The sequence below is a fragment of the Heloderma suspectum genome, chromosome 15 (genome assembly GCF_057233095.1).
Source record: "Heloderma suspectum isolate Gila_16-S chromosome 15, 16-S_ref, whole genome shotgun sequence".
Classification (NCBI taxonomy): Eukaryota; Metazoa; Chordata; class Lepidosauria; order Squamata; family Helodermatidae; genus Heloderma; species Heloderma suspectum.
In genome coordinates, this window is record NC_139472.1 from 5,498,016 (window position 1) to 5,513,068 (window position 15,053).

At 45.9% G+C, this 15,053-nt stretch overlaps 1 protein-coding gene and 1 pseudogene across 1 annotated transcript in view; one reads left to right on the forward strand and one right to left on the reverse strand.

Moving 5' to 3' along the window:
• Positions 1-15,053, reverse strand: part of AGRN (agrin) — a 306,032-nt gene that overhangs the window by 266,885 nt on the left and 24,094 nt on the right. The gene's annotated exons all lie outside the window — the stretch shown is intronic.
• On the forward strand, positions 2,199-2,317 carry LOC146335236 (5S ribosomal RNA; annotated as a pseudogene).

Genomic DNA, 15,053 nt, shown 5'->3' on the forward strand with positions numbered 1-15,053 from the left:
AACCTGGGGTCATCCTATAAAGCTGATTGGTGGGAGATTCAGGACAGATAAAAGGAAGGGCTTCTTCACACAGCATATAGTTAAAACTATGGAATTCGCTACCACAGGAAGTAGTGATGGCCACCAGTTTGGATGGCTTTAAAAGGGGGCTGGACAAATTCCTGGAGGAGAAGGCTATCCATGGCTACTAGTCCTGATGGCTATGTGCTGCCTCCAGTACCAGAGGTGGTGAGCCTATGTACACCAGTTGCTGGGGAACATGGGCAGGAGGGTGCTGTTGCACTCATGCCCCACTTGTGGGTCCCTGGTCGACAGCTGGTTGGCCACTTTGTGAATGGAATGTTGGACTAGATGGACCCTTGGTCTGATCCAGCATGGCTCTTATGTTCTTAATATCCTTACTGAAGGATATGGAACACTTTTGTTATGGAGACCGCAAGCAGTGATGTAGGACCTTCTGTGCCAGCTTTCCTCAACTTGATGACCTCCAGACTTTTTCAGCTTCAACTCCCAGAATTCTTGACCATCAGCCATGTTGGCTGGAGCTAAGGGGAGTTGAAGTCCAACACATCTGAAGCGCACCAGGTTGGGGAAAGCTGTTCTACACTCACGTTCAGACTTCACTAGATTTTGGAAGCAGGGGAGGGGGAGAGAGAAAGAAACATTAAAGAGGGGGAGGGGGAAAAGCATTACCCTCTACACATTCTTTCCTCTTTTTTTAACTGACTTTGTAGTTTTGAGTCGAAAGAGCCTGCTCAGGGAATTAACCAAATTGGGCATAAATAATTGAAGTATCTCGAATCGTATTTCCTTGCTAATCAAAGAGAGTGCTTCGGTGTAGCTGAAGAAGCAAAAAAAAAAAAAAAATTACGAAATTACGAAAAGACAATTCTGTTGAGTGGGGGGAATAAAGCGGGACATGTCAGCCAAAGACAGACTTGGCTACACAAAGGCCTCAGTGGAAGGGGGTTGTTCTGAAGCTCTCACCTGAAGAAGGCCTTGCATCAAAACTTTGGTCTCCCTGGGAGTCATCTTGAAGGAAGGTAGGTTTTTAACACACACACACACACACACACAGAGAGAGAGAGAGAGAGTGCATTTTGTAAAATAAACAAGCCAACACTGAACCCGCACTTCGAGGCAGGGTTGAAAGAGTCAAGCCTGGGCTGGCCTTGCACAGATGCCTCATTTCCCCAGGGACTTCCATCTGGCACCTCACAGTGAAGAAGCAGGACCCTGGCCGGACATGGAAATGGAGAAGGGGGCCGGAAATCTTCAAACTGATTGTGCCAAAAGGAATACGTGCTGAACTAGAATTTATCGGAAAGCATGGTTCTATTTATTTACCTAGGGCTCAATTGAGATCAGGGTCCTCTCCTTGCTGCAAATGCTAAATAAGCCCAGCAAAGCTAGGAAGGAAGCGTTATCAGTGCTTTGAGGTATGGTCATCTTGTATGCATCCGAGCTTTGCACAGAAAGGTCACATTCTGTATTCCTTGCATTTCATGCCTTTTAAACTCCACTCTTCACAATCTGCTGCGTATTTCTTGCATTTCATGCCTTTTAAATTCCACTCTTCACAATCTGCCGCCTTCAACAACCATGCATACTCAATGTTCTTGAGTTCAGCTACAAAAACATCCTCAGGCCACCTGATTTAAACATCTGGGGGGATCAGCCACTCAGGGTGGCTGAGCTAAGGCTAAGCTACCCCAGCTATCGAATAGCATGAGGCGTCTTCTACCCATTTAAGCCACAGTGTAAAGGCCATCACTGTACTTCTTCCATGGGTCTGCAATTACAGAATTCGGCAACTTGGGAATCTCTGCTTTCTCTAGAACACACTAAGTTTCTAGCCCTGCAGGTGGTGCACTGCATGATGAAGTCTCAGGAGCCAAACTGGGCTAAAGCGGCCATCAACAGGGATGTGGTTTATTGCTCTACCCAACTATAAATTACATTTCTCAGTGTGCAGAAAGTGGACGCTGTACCAATTAAGCTTTTTGTCATCATGATAATAAACAGTGCTGTAGAACTTCCCCATTTCCCTTGTATATATCTACCTGAACCATAAGAGCCTCTTCAGGGGCCCTGCTCCAACAGCCCCCAGCAAATGTAGCGTGGCACGTAGCTACTAGGAGGAGGGACTTCTTGATGGTGGGACCCCAGCTGTAGAACAGCCTCCCCAGAGAGCCCCATCTGGCAGCCACACCAACCTGAAAGCACCTGATCTCATCTGATCTCAGAGGTTAAGCAGGGTCAGGCCCAGCTAGTTCTTGAATGGGAAACTGCCTGGGAATACTGGGTGCTGTAGGCTTCCACTTTAGGGGGAAAGGCTGTAGTTCAGGGGTAGAGCCCCTGCTTTGCATGATCCCAGGTTCGATCCCCGGCATCTGCAGTTAGGACTGGAAGAACACCTGCCTGATACCCTGCGGAGCCACTGCTGACAGTCAGTATAGAGAATATTGAGCTAGATGGTCCCAGGGTCTGACTTGGTATAAAGGCAGCTTCCTGTGTTCCCAAAGAGGCTTTGGCATCAGGTTAAGATCTGTTTATCCACCCAGGACTTTTGATTAACTGTGATCTTAAAATCCGGGCTCTCAGATATTGATTTGTGTTTGATTGTATATCACTGCTGCCAAATGGTTCTCTCTCTTCCTCTGCTGGAAAGGAAAAAAAATGCAGCATTTTATAGTTTACAATATTGTGTGCATGTGTATTTTTTATTTTTAGATATATATATATATATATATATAAATAAATAAAAAATAGGGATGTATGGATTTTGTAAAATCTGTTCCATCTGCATTTTGTGGGTAGTCAGGTGCCTTTTATTCCATTGTCTGCTCATTCACGGAACCAGATTGTTTCCAATTTCTGGAATCTGCGCAAATTCACACTTGAGAAAATGTGCAAATCCACCCAAAATGCGCAAATCCACCCCACAATCTGCATCCTCATGCATTAGCCTATGGGGGAAATCTGCATTTTCAGCCAGTCTTTTTTCTTTTATATATATATTTTTACTACTAAATTTGCATAAGATTATGGGATGTAAAAAAAAAAAATGGTCCGCAACTCTGCAGAACCTGAATGACTTGAGAAAAGCTGGTCCGCAGCAGAACCCACAGACTGGATTCATAGAAATTCAAATTCATTTGATTCCATTGTGGATTTCTCTGACATCCTTCATAGAGTGGGGAGAGGGAGAGGGAGTGTACACACACACAGTGTGAGCCACCCAGAGAACGGATGTTATTTGGTGGTCTATATAAATATAGCAGATAAAATAAATAAATGCCTTTGTAACTTCAAATCACATCACAATGTATTATTTTAAAAACCTATGCAAACAACCCCTAAGTTCAGCAAGTGTTCTCTTCAAATGTGCAAAAAAAACAGAAGGGTTGATTTAGCTATGCAACTCACAGGATTTAAAAAAAAAACAGATGTGATGCAATAATTACTTTAAAAGGGTAACATTTAGACATGGAAACCTTTTCTGCAGCTATACATGAGGTACCTGGTTTTGTGACAGGGTTATCTCAGTAACCTACCAACCCTGTAAAAGTAGGCCAATGTTATTCTTGCAGATAATAGCCAGAAGTTGAGATAGTGGCTTGCTGAAGGCAAGATCAAAACTGGAAGCTTCCTGGTTCACGGCTCTTAGTCACTACAGCACACAAGATCTGGGTAGGAGCAGGTATGCCTAGCGGACACATCACTAAAGTAGTAAATAGGACTCACCGCGTTCATTACAAACACTGCAGCAGTTCAAAACTCTCATCTTCTCTCCATGCCAGTTGGTCTTAAATAGCCTATCAAGAGCTTAGATTACTGCAATGCATTACACGTGGGGCTGCCTTTGAAAACAGTCCAGAAACTTCAGCTGGTCCAAAATAGGGAAATTGTTAACAATTGTTAACAGGGACCGGCAAATATCATCTTATTACAACAGTGCTTTATGATCTGCACTGGCTGCCAGTCCGTTTCTGGGCCCAATTCAAAGTGCTGATACTAACCTATAAAGCCCTAAATAGCTTGAGGCCAGGTCACCGGAAGGATCACCATCTCCCGTATATACCTGCCCAGGTGCCAAGATCACCTTCAGAGGCCTTCCTCTGGGTGCCCCCGCCAAATGAGATGAGGTGAGTGACTATTAAGGAATGGGCCTTTTCAGTGGTGGCACCCCAAATGTGGAATGCTCTCCCTAGAGAGGCCTGCCTGGAGGCTACACTGTGGTCATTTTGTTGCCAGATGAAGACCTTTTTATTTTCACAGGATTTTTAGTCCCCATATTTTAAAAATTGCATTAGTGTGTGTTTAGACCTTTGCACTGCTGTTGGCTTTATCTTGATGTTTAGTTTGGTTTTATTCTGTTTTACTACTTTATTGTATTTTATGTTTTTTACTTTTGTTTTGTGAACTGCTAATGGGCAGAAAGCAATAAATAAAATAGAAAATAAAATAAACAATGAGGGCACCACTGTTTTCTCCATACACCCTACAAAGACATACCCAGGCCACTGGTTTTAAAAGCTCTCTCCCCAATATATCCATGCAAAAGGCTGCTTCATCTACCAGGCACACAGAGATGGAGAAGTCTGGAAGCCAGTAAGCCAAAGGTATCTCAGAAGCCAGAGGACAAAAAAGAGGAGAGATTTCTCCCTCCCCCTCCCCGCGCCTCCCGAGAGGACCAGATGTTGCCAAGATTCCCCATCTTCTGCAGAGCGATCATGACCCTGTGGCCCTGGCTAAGCCGACTGTTAACTTCCTACATTTCTTCTCAAAACAGAAGTTGCTCACAGGCCTGTGGCCAAAGAACCTTGACAAGCTGTATCGGCCAACTGGAGCAGGAAAGGGAGGAGGGGCGAGAGGGAAGAGAGAGAGGAGTTTGAAAAATAAAAACAAAAAAAGGCATCTGGGTCATTAACCGGAGAAGACGCTTCAGGTGATCCCACAGGGGGGAGATAATAAATTTCCATGTGCAAGGGTAAGAGGCAATGCAAAAGGCAGACAACTTCTTCCTACACAAGATTAAAACAATGTCCCGCCGCTCCCAGCCAGCCAGCTGTGGTCCCCCATCTTCCGGCTACAACATGTGGTGATCCCCCTAGTCTAACCAGGCAGCAGAATTCCAGGTGGACCGTGCCACTACAGACTGGCAGCTGACAGATCAAATTTTTGAATGCTCTCACATTTTTTTAAAAAAGATAGAGGATAAGGCTATCAATGGCTACCAGTCCTAATGGCTCTATGCTACCTCCAGTACCAGAGGCAGTATGCCCATGTACACCAGTTGCTGGGGAACATGGGTGGGAGGGTGCTGTTGCGCTCATGCCCTGCTTGTGGGTTTCCTATGAGCAGCTGGTTGGTCACTGTGTGAACAGAATGCTGGACTAGATGGACCCTTGGGATAGGACCCAACTAAAGTCCTACTCAGGGTAGACCCATTGAATGAATGGGACTTAAGTTAGGCATGACTAACTTAAGTCCCATTCATTTCATTAGGTCTACTCTAAGTAAGGCTTTAGTTGGATTTTACCCTTGGTCTGATCTAGCATGGCTCTTCTTCTGTTCTTAAAAACAATAAATCCCAGCAAGGAAAATCTAGCCCATAGCAGGGAAAGGACCTACCATTGTCTGCCAACTGTTGTGCCGGTTTGTTACTTATGGGGAGTTTTGTTTTGGGAGTGGTGGCGTTTTTTAAACACAAGGGATAATTCAAAAATATGATCCCACCCCCTGAAGTGGTACAGCTGCATTCTACCACATCATTAGCCGCATGCATGTTTTTATGTATTTAATTTTTTTTTTAACTTATATACCAGCCTTCATCAGAAATTATCAGAGCCATGTACAAATCAAAAGAATAAATAATCATGCAAGCTATGAGACAACACCAGCAGCTAAAAGCAGAGGTGTGAGGGAAGCATAAAACAGAATATCAGAAGTCATTATTCAGATTTCATCGGATATTAAATGTCAGTGTGGGGAGGGCTTTGCCTCGCTCTGTAAAAGGCAACAAAGTAGGTGTTAGGTGAGCTTCCTAGGAGAGTGGTTTCCATAGATGGGAATGTGGAGAGGCCAAGCCTTAGATGGGTTTAAAGGGAGTCATATAAACAAAGGGTGTGGAAACTCTTTTAGCCCAAAGGCCAAATTCCATATCAGAGAAGCTCTCTGGGCGGTGGGGGTATTCCAGTGGTGGGTGGGTCTGCAGGTGAAGTGGGTAGATGCTGAAATACCAAAAATACTGGCATATTGTAGCTTCAAGCTCTTACTGCCAAACACTAAGCCTTAGGAGAGGGATTTCAACTTTTTAGAAGAGCGGGGACTACACAAAAGTCAGGAAACCACACAACAATCGATGGTTGGGAGAAAGAGGGTGGGGCCAAAAAAAGGGGGCATGAACCCAGATGGCATCATCATACTGTATATAGCGCCTTCAGTATACATGGTGCTTTATGAAGAATGAAAGGACAAGTCTCTGCCCCAAAGGGATTACAAATGACTCCAGGGAGACAACAAGAGAAAAGGGGAGGGACGCGGAGGCAGTTATTGTAGTTACGCTATGTAGTTATTGCAGTTATACATAAAGGGCTATGCTTAAGGTTGTCATGTGGAAAGTCAAAATGCATCATCATTATCCAAAAATAGGCAAATCGTTCAGCATAAATTTATACAGGTGACAGAATCCCTCTTGGTTTGCCACAATGTTGCCCCCCAACACACACACTTTTCTCCTGCCCACCCCCAGCCCTCTGTCTACATCAGTGGTTCTGAAACCACATGCCAGGGGGAGGAGGTATGCCAATGTGCCCCCTCCTCCACAATTAAGGACCTACCATCATCCGCCAACTGTTGTGCTGGTTTGTTATTTATGGGGAGTTTTGTTTTGGGAGTGGTGGTGTTTTTAAACCCAAGGGATAATTCAAAAATATGATCCAGCCCTTGAAGTGGTACAGCTCCATTCTACCACATCATTAGCTGCATGCATATTTTTATGTATTTAATTAAAAAAAAACTTATATACCAGCCTTCAACAGAAATTATCAGAGCCGTGTACAAATCAAAAGGATAAATAATCATGCAAGCTATGAAACACAACACCAGCAGCTAAAAGCAGAGGTGCAGGGGAAGCGTTAAACAGAATATCGAAAGTCACTATTCAGATTTCATCGGATATTAAATGTCCGTATGGGGAGGGGTTACCTCGCTCTGAAAAAGGCAACAATGTAGGTATCAGGTGAGCTTCCTAGGAGAGTGGTTTCCATCTTTTTTTGCTGGGGGGGGGGAGAGAAGTCCATGCTGCATTGATTTCCCACCCCCCTCTTTTCCAACAATGTAAGGACACTGATACTGTCCTGATGGAGAGTGAGGATATTCCAGGATTCCCTGACACAGATACCAAATTCAGGGGAATCCCAGAAACATCCTCGTTCTCTGGAAAATGCAGTCATCATCCTTGAACGCTGCCTAACTGGGTAAGGCGGGACACCAGAAAGCAAAATACACTGGGCACCTTGAAGAGAAGGGTGGGGAACTTTAGGCCCAGGGGCCAAATCTGGCCCGCCTGAGTTCCCGTTTCCCCCAACCACTAATCATTTGGTAGTTTCCCAGCTATTATGCAGTTTTTTCCCCATTCTAAAAGGTTGAAATGCCTCTCCTAAGGCTCAGCTACTGGCAGTAGAAACTTTAAGCTACACTATGCTGTTATTTTTTGTATTTTTGGTCCTACCTTCTTTGCCTTTGCCCCAGCGACTACTGGAACGCATCCCCTGAGAGCTTCTCCAAAACTGGATTCAACCCTTGGGCTGAAAAAGGTTTCCCACCCCTGTAACAGAACCTAATCCATTTATGTCTGTGCCTCTTCCTGCACTCCCATCTTAAGATTCTAACCATGCAGACTTCATAACTTCAACATCAAATCAGCATTTCCCCCTGCCTCCTCTTCCCCCACTCATCCTGCTTTTTGTAACATCCCGATGAAGGGATCTCGAATGTTTGCACACAATCTTACACATATTGGGATGCTCCCAATAATGGTATTGCCTGACCATAGATTCTGGATCAGCATGGCTTACTTCGTGTGATCAGTTGTAAAGCATATCCCTGCCTTTTGTTCTGGAAGCTGATCAAAGAAATCAGCACATACTGCTGTCCAAATGCAAGGGTGAATTTTAATCTAGGCTGATAACCAATGTTTGGGGAACATCTTTCTTCTATCGTGGAACAGCCACGGATCTGACAGCCTGCTGCAGCCTCCAAGGATATTTTAACCCCACCCCCCACCCCAAGTTTCAAACCAGAATTTCACCCAGCAGTTCATCATAGTTATCTACCATTTTCCCAGCTGTTGGCTAACTTTCTCAGCCTCCCAAAGCAAAAGTCCCATCCAGGGCCAATCGCGCCAAAAAGAAAGGACAACAAAAACGCACGTTTTAAGAAAACAAGGTCTTCCCTTGCAGAAAAAAGCCACCACAAAAGCCCAAGGAAGGATTAAGACAGAGAAAAAAAGGGCTCTTCCCAGAGATGGCAGAGCTCTGCTAAGAGCCAGGAGCATGGGAAATAACCAGACCCCGGTTTCACCAAGCACCAGCCCCCATGCCAGCAATTTCCTTGCTAAGAGACACCCTCCAGGAGACTCTTAGAAGCTCTTTTAAGGACGCTGAAAAGGGAATTTTGCACGGGCCGCTTTGCGAGAACAAAGCTTCTCAGTATTAGGAGAGCCTGTGTGGGGAAGGAAGAAAAAGGAATGGAAAGAAATAAAGAACAGGCAGGAAGAGAGCAAATAGTGGAAACACTTAAATCACACACACAACCATCACACACTCACACACAAAGTTCTAAGAGAAACCACTGTGGTATAATAGATAGGGCCTTAGCCTTGAACTGGGAAGGCCCAGGTTCAAAACACCGATTGGCCAGGAAACTCTCTGGGAGAGTCTCTGCTAGTTATCGCTGTCAGCCTGAGCTGCCTCACAGGGTTATTGGGAGCACCTCCTCCCTCAGCTGTCGCAACCAGCAGTTGTTTCAGCATGCTGTGTGGAGGGAGAGGAGAGGGGAAGCCAGAGCCATGGCACCAGCCCTGCGGGAAGATGTTCTTCCCCTTCCTCTTCCCTCCCCGCCCCTTCTTCCTTGTCTGTCCTGTCTTTAGGTTGCAAACCTGTGGGCAGGGGCTATCTTGTTTGACTGAGTACATGTAAGTGGATCCAGGAGCCTTTTTGGCTGAGGAGGATAAAAATACCGCAAATAAAATAAATAGCCAGTGTGGCGTAGTGGCGAGAGTGCTGGACTGGGAGCCGGGAGATCCGGGTTCTAGTCCCCACTCAGCCATGGAAGCTCATTGGGTGACTTTGGGCCAGTCACAGACTCTCAGCCCAACCTACCTCACAGGGTTGTTGTTGTGAGGATAAAATGGAGAGGAGGAGGATTATGTACGCCACCTTGGGTTTCTTAAAGAGGAAAAATGGCGGGATATAAATGTAACAAACAAACAAACAAATATAAATAAATAAATAAATATCACATTCCCTCATTTTATCCACCATAGAGGAAGGAAAGGATAAAGCATTAAAGGATGGAGCAGTTCTTGGGACACATGTCTCATTCTCATAAAATGGCAGACATGGTGGTCAACCTGCATCTGGACTGTACCACTGCAGAATACAGGTGGGGGACCTCACATAATGGAACGCTCATCTGTACAAACACACACACACACCAACCACCACTAAATGTTTTTTTTTTTTAAATCCCCTAACACATCCAGAAAGCTAAACTAGAATGCTCCTATCCAAACGATCTAGTTTCAATGTGAAGGGAGTTCTATTTTGCATAGAGGCACATTTCATCACACAAGGACCCCACCCCCCAGTTTGAAGTGGTATAGTCCAATCACTGAGTGACCGCCTTACCCGTTGTTGCAGAAAATGAAGTTGTCTCCATGGATCACTCTGCCCAGCCTCCCTTAGGTAGCTAAAGCATCCCTCCATCAACTAAGAATCTAGTGCCTGAATGTGCTGCTGCTTCTTTTCCCTCCTCCCACCCAATCCCCTTTCCTTTTGTGTCATGTCTTTTAGACTGTAAGCCTACAGGCAGGGAGTGTCTTATTTCATATCTTTGTAAGCCACTTTGGGGGCCTTTTTGGCTAAAGAGAGGGATTAAAATGCTATCAATAAATCATACCCCCAATACCCAGCCAACCATGCTTTGAACGAACTGGGGGTGTGTAGCCTGAAGGAAAAAAGCCTGGGAGGTGGGGGAGACAGCGTGATATACCTGAAGGCTGTCACATAGAAGAAGGCAAAGATTGGTTGCCCAAGATGGCAGAACTACATCTAATGGGCTCAAGTTACAGGAGAGGTGATTTTGGCTGAGCTTCTTAATGCTGAGTGCAGCTTAACAGCTACTTAAGATAGGGGTGGGGAACCTAAGTCAGGCTGACCTGGGGGCCAAGTCCGGCCCCCCTGGGGTGTCCTGCTATGGGCTCTATGCTAGGCAAATACAGGGACCAATCCAGTAGGCAAGTCAGTTAAGCAGGCAAAGGGTCAAAGCACAGTATTACCCAGCCGGTGGGTGGTTTCCAGAAGAGAAGTCTGAGGCGTGGCCAAGGTTAAAACACAGATAAACAGCCAGGCACAATATGCAGTCGAAGAAACAGAGTCAAGCAGGAGTCCAAGGGTCAGTAGCATAGAGGCTCAATCACAAAGCAAGGTCAGGGAAGCGAGATACTAGGCCCTGGAGCTAATAGAACAATGTTGTTCCAGCACTGGCTAGGCTGAAGCAGAAGGCTTATTTAGCCAGAGCTTCCTGAGCCCCACCCAGCGCTCAGCTGCAGTCCATTACAGCCCTCTGGAAAAGGCCTACTCATGAGGAGGGCCTTGCTGACGAAGAGTCCTCTCCACTTGAGGAGTCCCCCTTTGTAATCAAGCACTTCTCAAAGGAGCCCTACTGGCCTGCCTCTTGAGGCGACGATGCTCTCCGGGGCCAAGGGGTCTCCCAGCTCTCTCCCTCAGAGAACCCCGAGGACTCAGGCTTCTCCTGGTCTTCTGGGATGGCCTGTTCTGGAGTTCACTTTGCCTCAGGGAGATCTAGCTCCTCCTGAGAAAGATTCCTCCAGTGGGGGCATGGCATCAAGTTCCAATCTGGCCCTCAGAGATTCCTCAGATTGCCTGTCCCCTTTCCTAGGCCCCACCCCTTTCCCCCAACCACCAATCGTTTGGTGGTTACCCGGCTTTTGTGACGTTTCTTCCTCATTCTAAAAGGTGGAAATGCCTCTCCTAAGGCTGTTACTGTCAGCAAGAGGTTTAAGCAACAATAGGCTGGTATCTTTTGTCTCCTTGCCCCAACTTCTTTTGTTTTTGGCCCAACCCCCCCCCTTCAGCACCACCCACCACTGGAATGCAGCCCACAAAAGCTCCTCTGAAACTGAATTTGGCCCTTGGGCTAAAAGAGGTTCAAGACCCTGACTTAAGAGAAGGGGTGGATTCCCCCTTACTTGAGATCTTCAAACAAAATCTGAACTGCCTTCTCTTAGGGATGCTGTAGGTCTGAATTTCCCACATCAAGCAGGGGTTGGAATAGATGGCTTCTAAGGCCACCTTCAGTTCTATGATTTGACTCATAAGAATGTAAGAACATAAGAAGAGCCCTGCTGGATCAGACCAAGGGTCCATCTAGTCCAGCATTCTGTTCACCCAGTGGCCATCAGCTATCAACCAGGAACCCCAGCAGGGCACGAGCACAACAGCACCCTCCCACCCATGTTCCCCAGCAACTGGTGTGCACAGGCTCACTGCCTCTGGTACTGGAAGAAGCACAGAGCCATCAAGTCTAGTAGACATTGATAGCCTTCTCCTCCAGGAATTTGTCCATCCCCCTTTTAAAGCCCTCAAAATTGGTGGCCATCACTATATCCTGTGGTAGCGAATTCCATAGTTTAACCACGTGCTGTGTGAAGGACTTCCTTTTATCTGTCCTGAATCCCCCACCAATCAGCTTCATGGGATGACATGACCCCATTGAGTGCTAGTATTATGAGAGAGGGAGAAAAAATGTCTCCCCATGTATAATTCTGTACACCTATCATCATGTCTCCCCTTACTTGCCTTTTCTCCAAGCTGAACAATCCCAGCTGTTGTAACTTTCCCTCACAGGGGAGATGCTCCAGTCCCTGGAACATTTTAGTTGCCCTTTTCTGCACTTTTTCCAGCTCTACAATGTATTTTTTTAGGTGTGGTGACCAGAACTGTACACCCAAATCTGCTACCTGAATCAGCTTACTTCAGCCTGCCTCATGATTGCGAGAAAGTTTTTAGAGGTTCCAAGGGGCGGAAGAAAAGGCATCAAGGGCTAATCCTGTGCATGTTTAGATACAAAAAAAGTCCTACAACTCCCAGCATGCCCCAGCCAGGGATATTGAGGGTGATAGACATTTTTTCTGTCTAAACTTGTATAGGATTGTACCCTAAATCTCCCTGTCGAAGCCTTGCTATTTATAGATTCCCCCAACATTACAGGGTTAACATCTGTCTGTTGCCTTATTTGAACATCTAACACTCAAAGAAGAATTCTGTGTCAGGCTGTTAATCAATTAATTGATAAAATCTGCATCACGCATTTACACGTCAATAAAACTACAGTTTTGAAGGGGGAAGCATCTCTTTTTGTAGGTGATGTACATATTGTGTTGCAGCAACTTTTATCTTAGAAGAGACATTTTCCCTTGGGAGTGGGGGGAAGAATGCCTCTAAACACTGTCTGCAGTTTTCATCCATCTTTTTTTATATGTAGAAAAAGATCTGCTGCATGATTTAATCGAGGGCACTTCTTAGAATTCATTATTTAAATCCTTTTGATCTAGCATTCCAACTGGATGGCTAAACTTTGCAGCTGTAAATTCTGTGCCACAAGAAAGGCAGCGGAACCAGTTCTTTCTCTAAAGGGGGGGAGGGGTTCCACACCGATGGGTTTGCAAGTTTTCAAAGTTCTGGTCATGCATGATTTATATGTTTGGGGAAAGCAGCCCCTGTTCTGATCAGGGCTAGTTCATATGGACTAGCAGGATGGACGTCGGAGGTAGAACATGTCTGCGGGGCTGGCTCTAAACCTGTGGACAGGGGCTATCTTGCTTGACTGAGTACATGTAAGTGGATCCAGGAGCCTTTTTGGCTGAGGAGGATAAAAATACTGCGAATAAAATAAATAGCCAGTGTGGCGTAGTGGCGAGAGTGCTGGACTGGGAGCCAGGAGATCTGGGTTCTAGTCCCCACTAGAACCCGGGGGGGAGACCAACAAGAGATTTCCCCTCCCCAACTGGCCACTAGTGTCACAGAAGGCATCACAGGGTAGTATGCAATGTCAGTCCTACTTAGAGTAGACCCAGTGAAATGAATGGACTTAGGTTAGTCATTGATGCAAGCCATGACTGAAAAGAAGAGGAGGGCAAACGTGCAATGTTCAAATCCACTGAAGTTCTCTGAATTCTTCCTCGAAGCTCATTTTGCCTCGTCGCAAGTGTTGTTGTTTTTGATTGGGGGAAAACGTGCATTCCCCCTGGCCCCCGTAGGCTAAACTGTGAAAATGCACATTTAGGAGGAAATGTGCGTCTGTGTACGTTTAAATGCGCACATGCGCATTTTCAGAAGGGCGCAACTGCACAAGTGCACACTTCTGAACGCGAACAAAAGTTCGAGGAATTGCAAACGTTTCCCAAGAATTGCATTCGGGGTTGCGAACGGGACATGTTTGCACGATTTGCAAACAGGAATGAAATTATCGTACATCCCTCCAGAAAAGCGGGACAAAAATACAGGAAATAAATGAAATGAATAGACCTATCAAGCCGTAAACAGCCTGGAGCCCAAGTATTTAAAAGACCCACTTCTTCTCCTTACGTGTCACCAACACTGGCATGTAAGGGTCAGCAAGAATCAAGGCCATCCAATGTCAGGGAGGGAGGAATGGTTTTGCTAAATCTTCTGCCCTTGGGTGACCCCAGCCACCAAACATCCAGCCAGCTCCCAGCTCCACAGCCTCAATGGCAATTACGTTCCTTGGTCGCTCTCGAGTGTGACAGAAGGACAGGTGGGCAGCCGCTTGAGAGCTACCCCATCGCAAACAGCACAGGCGCGCCACCTCCCCGGCTTGGTTCAAGGTCCACATGACTAATAGGGCAAAAATGCAGCTGAGTCAATTGCACTGGAATGAATGGAGGAGACTACACTACTCGGAGGAATGCCAGCGATTCTCCCCCACAAGGTGTTTTCCTCCTCGTCTCTTTCTAATCTCCCCTTCCTTCCTCACAGAAAAGTCAGCTCTGTGTCAGCCCCTCCTGGACTGTACACAAAAGACCTGTAGCCACGATCAAAGAGAAGTAAGAGGCACTCATCCTGATGGGAAATCAGTGAGGAATTAGTTAAGCTAGGTGAGAAGGACATTTTAGATGAATAGTCAAGGTCAGGAAGAGGAAGATAAGGAATATTAGACGCTCAGCTCTGGACCAAAAGACCAGCTCATGGAGCATGTGCATATTTTATTATTTTATTTATTATTATTATTACATTTATATCTCACCATTCTTCCTCTTGCAAGGAACCCAAGGCAGCTCACATGGCTTCCTCCTCTCCGTTTTATCCTCACAACAACCCTGTGAGGGAGGTGAAGCTGAGTGTCAGTGACTGGCTCAAAGTCACACACAGTGAGCTTCATGGCCAAGTGGAGACTAGAACCCGGATATCATGAGTTCTAACCACTACACCACACTGGCTCTATAACAATGTTTCCCAAACTTCTAATGCCTTAGGGATCATCCACTCCCATAATGACCTCATTCGGTTGATCATACCTCAGCTTAATACTCTGAGACAGGAATGAGTCTTTTGCTCATGCATGCAGCCCGTTCCCTCCTCAACATGCTGCAGTTATCTTCAGAAGTCATCATCTAACCATGGTGTCCAGGTTTGGAAGTAGTAGGAAAGTATGGTTACTGAGTTTGAAGTATGCCAGGATCTTAGACCACAGTTTGAATTTAGTGTCAGATCCTGGCTTGT